The sequence below is a fragment of the Spermophilus citellus genome, assembly GCF_964194105.1.
Source record: "Spermophilus citellus genome assembly, chromosome: 5".
NCBI classification, from domain to species: domain Eukaryota; kingdom Metazoa; phylum Chordata; class Mammalia; order Rodentia; family Sciuridae; genus Spermophilus; species Spermophilus citellus.
In genome coordinates this window covers 132,371,360-132,381,775 of record NC_138186.1, presented here as the reverse complement: position 1 = coordinate 132,381,775, position 10,416 = coordinate 132,371,360, and positions in this window count along the sequence as shown.

The window sequence follows — 10,416 nt, the reverse complement described above, 5'->3', positions numbered from 1 at the left end:
TCTTTCCCTGTCTGAAAAGAAGGATGAAATATTCATTATAAGTTATGAAAGTTTAAGGAAAAGCGTGTTATCTGACAATGCATACCCCAGCTTCTTACTGACAACTATTACCTTTAAAATAGTGGTGTTAAGTGAGTAACCCTAAATTGTGTTACAAATTATTCAGTCCTGAATCCCTGGAAAGCAGAAAATGAGCACATTTAATTATCCTTGTATTATTTGTTCACTTGTTTTAATAAAATCCATGAAGAAAAAACTAAGTCCACCAATAGAAGAAAACTCCAATAGACCAGGTATAAAGAGTGTATTCTTCCATCACAAGGAGATCCTGCTGTAAAGTTTAGACTTTTAGAATCAGGAGGCACTTTTAAAAATAGATGGTCCAGCTCCTTCTTTTGTAGAAGAGAGTTCTATGTTTATGTAACTCAGATTTTTGTGATTTTGTTTTAACCTTGATTGCCTTGTTTGGGTTTGTTACAGAGAAGTCTGGCTCTATAAACAAGTCAGGCTGTAAAACACCTTCCACAGTGTGTCATTTATTGGGAGAGAATTGGAAGCAGCTGAATGCATATTGAGGCCCATTGCTGCTCCTGCTTTAAGGGAAGTTGAAAAGCTACATGAAGAGGGAATGGGAAGAAACAGAAAGTTAGTGAGGAACCCGTGTTGTTCAGCTGTGGCTCTGGCAGTGGATGGGCCCTGGCTTGGGAAAGGAGGAAGTACCATCCTGCTTCCTCCCAGACTCCTTGCCTCCCCAGCCTCACCCGGATGTGGGAGAAGAGGTAAACATACATGGGTCAATTCTGGACACCTTGGTTTATGACAATGTTATGGCAACATTGGACCAACAGTATTTATTCTTACAGGAGTGACTGGGTCTTGTTCATTACATTAACATTTTGAGCTCTGGATTTTTGTCAACTCTATAAACACAGAGGTCTCACACCTCTTTGCCTGTGGCCAAGACGATGCTGTCCATCAAATGGGTCTCCTTTGTACACTGCCACTAACTAACCTTTTCTCATCACCATAGAAGAAGAATGTCATAGTAGGTTTTAGGTTCTGTGGTTAAAAGATGGATCAGACACAGCGTCTACCCCCAAGAATCTTTCCATTTAGTACCTTCATCATGAAAAAAAAAAACTAGTGAGAAATATTCCAGGAACTCAGAAGTATACTTCCAAATAGAAGATTCTCTGTGGCTTTGTGGTTTGCCATTTTGGTTTTCCAACCTACTAAAGTCAAGTCACACTTTGAAATGACAGGAGCAGCCATCAAAAAGGGCACTTGACCTAAATAAAAAATTTGCCTTTGTAATTTTGATGAACCAATCATATATGAAGAGTCTAATATATCCCTAAAGAAACCCAGCAATACCCTTTATATAGAAAATTTCTGCTTGATATTTCTTTTTAAATTCTAAAATATGATTTCCTGGCCAGATGGCCACCTCAGATTCAATAGGTACAGTCTTGTGTTGCTTAACAGGGGGACATGTTCTGAGAAATGTATGGTAATTTCATCCTTGTTGAAACACATAGTGTCTCAGCACAGACCTAGATGGTACAGGTCAGTTTTGCCACATAACTTCTTCAACACTTTTTAAATGTTTTTGTGGTGGTGGTGATCAAACCCAGGACCTCAAATATATTAGGTGAATGCTCTACCACTGAACTACAGTGTGACCTCTCTTGATGCAATAAAGGCACATGGTAAACATGAGGTATGTGACGTTTCTGCCATTGTACCATGGCATGATGTTTTTGCTATTTTACAATGAACTTTTTATTGGGATGGGGGGTACTGAGAGGTGCTTAACCACTCCACAACATCCCCAGCCCTTTTTAAAATTTTTTCTTATTTTCAGACAAGCTCTCTCTAAGTTTCTTAGGGCCTCACTAATATGCTAAGTATGGCCTCCAACTTGCAATCCTCCTGCGTCAGCCTCCTGAGTTGCTGGGATTATAGGCATGCACCACAGTGGCAGGCTAGAGTAAACATTTTTTTTTTTTTTAGTAAGTAGAAGGAAGACTCTAAAATAGCAATAAAAGTATAATACAGTAAATACTAAACTAATAATAATTGTTTAATATCATTATCAAGTGTTATTAACGTACATCATTTCATGTGCTATGCTTTTAAAGTTGGCAGTACAGTCAGTTTGTATTAGGATCAGCATGAACATGTAAGTAATGCATCATGCTATGGGCTTATAATGCCTCTGATGTCACTAGGCCACAGGAATTTTTGAGATAAATTATAATTTTATGGGACCACTATAAATGAGGTCCACAGTTGACCAAAAAGTCATTATGCAATATGTGACAGTGTGTGCATAGTAGTAGCACATTCTGTCATCTCCTCTCTCTGCAGGAGTGATAATCCCACTCAGAAGACCCTCATAATTGCCAGGATGTCCACATTTTGACTCGGGAAAGTCCCAGGAGGCAGTATGGGTACTGGAAAATAATTAGCCACATTGCTTCAAGGTTTAAATCCTGACTCTTGGCAACTTAAAGCATCCTGTCATTTAACCCTTCAGGGCCTGTTTCCTCACCTACAGAAAGCAGTTGCTGATGTTCTGAAGGGTGGTTTGAGTTTGAATGATAGGCCAGCAAAGTGCCTAGCACAAATCAGCTGTTATTTAAGGACGGGACATTATCATGACCATCCAAATGCTCCTGGGGTCGCACTGTAGTCCTCTTTCCCATGCTGACCACCCCGCTTCTCCAGCAACTGTCCTGTGCTTTAGGGAGATAATTCCATGGGAGGTTTTTTCATGCTTTGTTTTGTAACTTTTTGGAGTCTGATTGTTCATTGATTGGTTGGTTTGGGTATTTATTTCCTTCACATCCATCCTTATTAGTACACCTGGCCACATGCATCACCTCCTGCCGGTTTGCCATTCGGCTCTTGGGTTTTTTGTTTTTTTTCTCTCTCTTCTCTCATGCTTCCACCCTTCTTGGTTTGCCTGCTGATGTGGTTTATCTTTCATGACTCTTACAAGATATTGATGTGGCTCTACTTCTGGACTTCAAATCAAGCAACTACTAAGGGCCAAGTGCCACATTGGGCCAGATGCTGTCAGTGTTTGGTTGGGTGGTTCAATGCTAGAAGCTCCAGATTTGTTTTTTGTTTTTTGTTTTATTTTGTACCATTTTCTGGTTTTCACACATTTTAAAACTTTTTCTCCCTTTAAATATTGAGGGTTGCATGCCATTCCAATTACTGGAATTATGACCCCTGAGAAAGTTTTACTGTAAAACTTAGAGGTCTATTCTTCATCATTAGGAACTGGAACAACATCTCCTTCAGTTGGAAGTAAATAATGATTCCAAGTGATTGGCAGCTGAATATTATTAGAAAAATTTCCTGGTCTGTTTTGTTGTAATATATTCTGCATATTACAATTGGCCAGTTAAATCTGCAGGTTTCATATCCTTTGATTCTACCAACTGTGGACTGAAAAAATTTGTATCTATTCTGAACACATACAGACTTTTTTTTTCATTATTTCTTGTGTAATGCAGTAATAGCTACTACTTACATAGCATTTACATTGTGTTAGATAGTATAAGTAGCCTGGAGATGATTTAAAACATACAGAAGAATGTGCAGAAATTATATGCAAATCCTATACCATTTTATATGGAACTTGAGTATCTGTGCATTTTGGTACTCACAGGGGTCCTGGAACCAATCTCCTGTAAATACTGATGATTGCACTCAACTTTGCTGCTGTTTTACAGAAGTAACCAAATTTATTTTAAAAAGAAAAGGCCACTGCTGTATACATGCCCTCATTTATTCCTTTGTCTGTATCTGGAGAAGGACTATGCCACCAAGCCTAAAATATCTAATGGTTCACTGGGTAGCAGCTCCCGGAGGCAGCAGTAGGCATCCGAGGTCAGCTGTGAAATTCACCTGGAACCTCTACCCTATTCTTTATGATGCAAGCAGATGAATAGGGCCAAACCATAGCTTTGATGGCTCCAGAGAGATTAAAGTTCAAATCTATTTCACATGCTAAAAATAGAGCCACAGAGAAGCTCAAAACTCATGTATGAGAATCTTCAGTCACTGAAGTTGGTCATCACAGAGACGGGAGGGCTTTCCAGAAAACTGGTTCAGACAATTTAAATTGAAACAAAACAATACAGTAATGTTTCTTTACACATGCAGAAACTCTCCCTTCTGTGACCCAGATGTGTTTAGGGACAGGCAGCTCTACCAATCTGTGAATAGTGATTGGCTTGGAGCCTGGAAACCAGACTGTCCTTGCTCAGCATGGGGGGAGCTAGAAAGAAGGCAAAGTCATCCCCAGCACCCTGTGCCCCCAGACTTGGTTCCCTCTGCTGCTTCCTTGAGCAGAAAGTGCCACAGTGGCTCTTTAGTTAATGGCTGGATTTATGGCAGAGGTGGTGTGCACCCTTTGACACTGCAATATTGCCACAGGCAAGAAAGTGGCAAAGCGGAACAAAGCCCCATCTCCTTCCCTTGAACACACACTCCCTTTGTAATGTTCCTTCCCTCCCAGTCTTAATATCCTACATTTATCTTCTTTGAGCTGAGTTGCCCTACTTTAACCTAGTTACATAAATGATCAAAGCCAGCCTGTAATTCCCCTCATCTTTCCAGAGTCTCTGTCAGGGGAAAGCTCAGGAGCCTTTCTACATGACTTTAAAAAGGGGCTGCCACTCGAAAGTTGTTTATTTCTTCATTCATTTTAATATAAGCATAGCACCAATTATCTGCTGATTGTAATTCATCAATAAGATGAAGAATGCAATTTTAAGCATTTTCTTCTTGAACATGTACAGTGTGGTTTCTTAATCTCAGCACTATGGACGCTTTGTGCCAGATAATTCTTGTTGTGAAAAGCTATCACATACCCTATAGAAATTTTAAAAGCCCCTCTGGTTTCTACCCCACTCCCACCCTGCAATTTCCCTCCTCTGCTCCCACTTTGTGACAACTAAAATTTTCCCTATGTACTGCCACTAGTACCCTTATGGCAAAAATCATTTAGATTGAGAAACTCTGATATGGACTAGATGTTATTATTTTTTACTATTTATCTAGAAAGATAGAGTTTGTAGAAGCAGCATTTAAAAAAAACTTTTTTTAGTTGTAGATGGATACAATACCTTTACTTTATTCATTTACTTTTATGTGGTCCTAAGGATTGAACCCAGTGCCTCACACGTGCTAAGCAAGCGTTCTACTGCTGAGCCACAACCCCAGCCCCTAGAAGCAGCATTTCTTTCTCAGATATTTTTAAAGAGAGAAAAGTACTCAGATTTCAGTCAGGCTTGATCTCTATTCTTTAGTCAGTTCTAAGAGAATACTTAATGTTTTTCTGGGTTTCTTTTCTCAGATCAATCCACTTGTGTCTATCTTCTTCCCCAATTCTTCACATAAACAACAGGGGGAAAAATCATAAGAAACACAACTTCTAAACAATTTCAGGATATTCAAAAGAATCCCTTTAATTTCAAACATTGTTTTCTTCTAGTTTATTCAATTGAATGCCTCCCTTGCACACTTCTTTAATCAGCTCCCCTGTTCTGTGGAATAAATTGGTTCCTGTCCCCACCATTGCTAGAGGGAGATGGTTGGCCAATTGTGACTGAAATTGATTCTGTTCAATGGGATAGATATGGGTTGGCTAATTTCTTCAGTAAAAAAAGGCAGAGAAGCTCAACTGATAACAAAGGCGCCAAGGTCATCCACTAGAATTAGGTATTATGCTAGTTTGTTAGTACTATTGTAACAAATTACCACCAAGTTAGCAGCTAATAACACAAATTCATTCATGCACAGGTCTGGGGGTCCAACTGGGTCTCATTAGGCTCAAATCAAGGCATCGACCAGGCTGATTTCCTTCCTGGAGGCTCTAGAGGAGAACCTCGGCTTTCCCAACGGTGGAGCCCATGGTCCTTGGCATCCTTCTATTGTCACAGCCAGCCCTGGCCAGCAGGCTTTCTTCACACCACATGGCTTTGCTATTCTATTTTCTGCCACCCTCTCCCACCCCTTTATGGACCCTTGAGATTACGTTTGGTTCCTCTGGGCAAATCAGGATGATCTCCTTATTTTAAAATCAACTGATTAGCAAACTTAATTCCATCTGCTACCATTCCCCTTTGCCATGAGATGCAGCAATATCACAAGTTCTGGAGATCAGCATTGGGCATCCATGGGAGCCCATTATCCTATCTGCTGCAGTCATTTTCTTCTTGGTTTGTTTAATGAAATGGTTTAGAGGATCACTTACTGAGACAATTAAAAATGAAACATTTTTTCCTTCTAGTTCATTCAATTGAATGCCTCCCTTGCACACTTCTTTACATATGCAGAAGCTCTCCACTTCGTGACCCAGATGTGTTCAAGGGCAGCTCTAGCAATCTGTGAATGGTGATCAGCTGAGAGCCTGAAGACCAAACTGTCCTAGCTGGGCTTGATAGAAACAAACACTGTTATGAGCCTTGATGAACAGTTGCGGTTCAGAAAATCAAGAAATGGCAGTATTCCTTGAGTGTTCACAGTAACAATCTATTTGGGGATAATAATATCCCTTTTAAAATCCATTGCATCTTTGAAATAGGGCCCCTCAAAAGAGGCACACATTCAATTCAGAATTTCTTAGCTGCTCAATGTCTTCCAACACCTGGTAACTTTGGAGAAATTCTGTGGCTTGCTGCAAGTAGAGGATTTATATGTATTTTGTACATGAGGTGCAAGTACAGATAGGATTCCCAGGAAGACTAAATCAAGTCTGCATCAATAAGGAAAAGCTCAAAAGAAATCAAGGCACTGCCAGCAAAGAGGCCGGTGACACTGCTCAGAAGAGAACATGTCAGCTGTCCCAGGTGTACATCGTCTGGCTTGCAGGCCTGTTGCTTCATAAGCCGTCTCTAGGATGCCCTTCACTGTATCCTTAAAATCAGTATTCTCATCTTCCTGATTCCCCTGGATCTTTTGTACATTTATTTTTGTGCTCTTCCAGTGAACCTGACTATGTTGTTACTGGTCTTTCCTTTATCATCATCCATTATCATGAAATGTTACAGTTACTCATCCCAACAGTGTTTATCACAATCCCCACTACCCTTAACATTCATTTGGTTCTAGTAAGATTCAACCTTTTATTGTACCATGCTCCAAAACACCTATTTTATGTCTTCTTCTTCTTCTTTCTCCTAAACCCTCCAATGACTCCTCCTCCCTTCACTAATGTTCTGGCCTCCTCTCCTCCCAGAAGCATGGCAGCACTGAACTCCTCAGGCCCTCTTTGAAGTTAGATGTGGCAATTTTGCCAGTGATGTGGAAGAAAGGTCAGATATCACTCCAAGGGACAGGATTTAAGAGCCTGGGTGCCAATTTCCTTTTTTCCAGTCTTGGCAAGAGGAGTACAATGTCACCTGGCTCCCTGAATGAGGTTAGGACACCCCGTAGCAACTGACATTTGGCATGTAAGAGAAATAGACCTTCCATGTGTCAAACTGCTGAGAAACAGGAGTCAAGGAGGTTGCTAGTTGCTACAGCAAAACCCGCTGACACTGGGCTTCCTATTTTGGTAAGCAAATGAAAGCAATCAAAAGAGAACTTCTACAATCTCCCGTAGCCGCGTCTGCCTTGATTACTCACCATGTACTCTGCCTTCTTCCTGAGTTGTAGATAAATTTTCCATCTTCCTAAGGCCAGCCTTTCATCTTGTACACTAGATCACATGCATCTTCTTTTCCTTACTCAAGGCCAACATTCAACATTTCTCCGCTGTCTCTTTAATTAGCAATTTTCCCTCTCTACTAAGTAGCCTCCATCAGTAAATACACATACTGTAATTTCTACTTTAAAGTGACCATAATAACTGTAGAGATTTTTAAAATTCCAATCAGCTGCAATATTCACTCCTATTCTCTCTGGAACCATCTCATTAGATGATTACTTAGAGATCATCCATAAAGTGCCCTGAAAACCACTCTTGCCAAGGTCACCAATGATGCCAAATATAGGAAATTGGGTAGTCAAATCTGGGTCTTTTTCTGATATGACAATAACTTGGTTGACCACATTCCTTCCTTCTTGAAATATTTTCTTCCAGGTACTTCTTTAAAAACCTCTTCAAAATATTTCTTTTAATCCTCTTCCTACCTTACTGGCTGTTCCTTCTTGGTCTCCCAAACTATAAATATCCGGGTGCTCCAGAGCTCAAGTTTTGGATGTCTTTTTTTATTTCATCCACACTCTCCTGCCAGGTGATTTCATCCAGTTTCATGCACCATGCTATATGTTGATGACACACAAAATGTTTACCTCACCTCCAGATAGTAGAACAATTATAATAATAATATACTGCAATGAAAGTTATGTGAATATGGTCTCTATCTCAAGATTTTCTTTTTATTGTACTGTATTATATTTTCAGATCTTGTTTGATTGTAGGTAACTGAAACTGTGGAACGTAAAACCATGGCCAAGGCTTGGGGGAAGAGGGGAACATTGAACCTCTATTGCCACCACCCCTGGACCAAATCCAGACCATGCTTCAGCAGAGTTATTTTAATAGTCTCCTAACTGGTCTTACTTCTTCTTTCCTGCCCCATATAGTCTACTCTCAAGGGAGCAACTAGTCATCTGTTAAACAGCCTGCATCTGTTAAATCAGAAGCAGGTCCTTTCTCCATGTAAGCCCTGAAACTGCTTCCCCACTCATTCAGAATAGAAGTCAACGCTCTGACACTGGCCTCCAAGGACTTCCATGAATGGATTACTCACCTTTTCTCATCTCATCACTACTGTTCTCTCCCTCATTTTCTCAGCTCTGAAAACACAGCATGTTTGTGGTTCTGGAAATGGCTATGTGTACTTCTGCCTCTAGGAATTTGCATTAGCTTGCTCCACCTAAGCTCTTCCCACCTGATCATCTATCCCCAGGTGTCCTGGTGACTCTTTTTTTTTTTTTTCTTGGAGTCTCTGTTTAAATATCACCTTCAGAGTTCTTCTCTGAGTACTTTATATAAACTATATCCCTCATCTCTAGTCACCTTACTCTCCTTATTTTTCTCTCAAGCACTTCTTATCATCTGACATATTAGTTGTTTTTTGACTATCTGTCTTTCTCTAACTTTAATGTAAGCCCTCTGAGGGCAGAAACTTGGTCTATTTTATTCACTGGTAAATCTCCTGTGCCTAGAGTAGTGTTTGGCATAAATCAGGAAATTAATAAACATTTGAATTAATGAATCGCATATTGTAAATTGCCTTGAATAGCTATTAAACCTCTAGCATATGTGACTCTTATATTAACCAAATAGTAAACACTCTCAGGAATCAGTCAGAGTTATAGCTTGGAAATGAAGTGTCCCTCAACAAACTCACATTAGGCGATATAGCAATGTTCAGAGGTGAAATGAATGGACTGTGAGAAACTGTCCATGTGGTCTTGAACGACAGACATACACAAGCTGCTCACGCTCCAGCTATACTACACGGGTTGCTCAGAAAGTTGCATCAACCCATCCAGGCAATGCCCAGTGCTTGCACTGTTTTCCTTTATGGATGATCTCTAAGTAATGCCAGTGGCTTCAGACACCTGGCATTCATGGCAATTTCATCTTTTTTTCCCCATTGAAAATGATTTTTTCATATGAGTAACTTCTTTCAGTGCTAAATCTGAAATAAATGATAAGTGCTATTTAAGATACTCCACTTTTATAAAGGCATACTTAAGAAATGCACACTTTTTTTTTATTCAGAAGACACACATTGGCGCACAAGTTCAATATGATGATTTTCAACCCAATCAGCTGTGAAGGTCATATGGGAGGTTTTCATAGTGCAACCCAGAAGAAGGAAGGGTGTGCGGGCTATAAATACGGACACAAACAGGAAATAAAGACATCAACTCATGAAAACTCAGTTCTGCAAGGCAAATAGCCTGGTGAGTGGTGGTATCAGAAATGTGTGCCTTTGTAGCTTTTTATTTTGACAGCAGAGTTCCAAAAGTGTTTAATTACTTTTTAGTTTTGTATTTATGTTTTGTTGGCACTGGGGATTGAACCCAGGATCTTAGGCAAGCAAGTGAACTGCCACTGAGCCACATCCCCAGCCCTTAATTACTGCGTTTTGTAAAATGTTTCTAATTTTTATTAAGGCTACAAACCTTCAGATTAAAGTTGTTCAGTGGGCCCCAAACAGTGTAAACAATCTAAAAATCCTACAAAACCAATCTTTATTGTTTAGGTGTGTGTGTGTGTGTGTGTGTGTGCTGTTGTTTTGATAAAAATTAACAGCAAAGACAGGGTTTATCAAAATTCAGGATAATGGTTACCTCTGGGGAGATGGATGGAGGACTCAAAAAGTTCTAAATGTATTAGCAAATTCTTTTTCTCAAGTGACCTAAAGTGTAATGCCC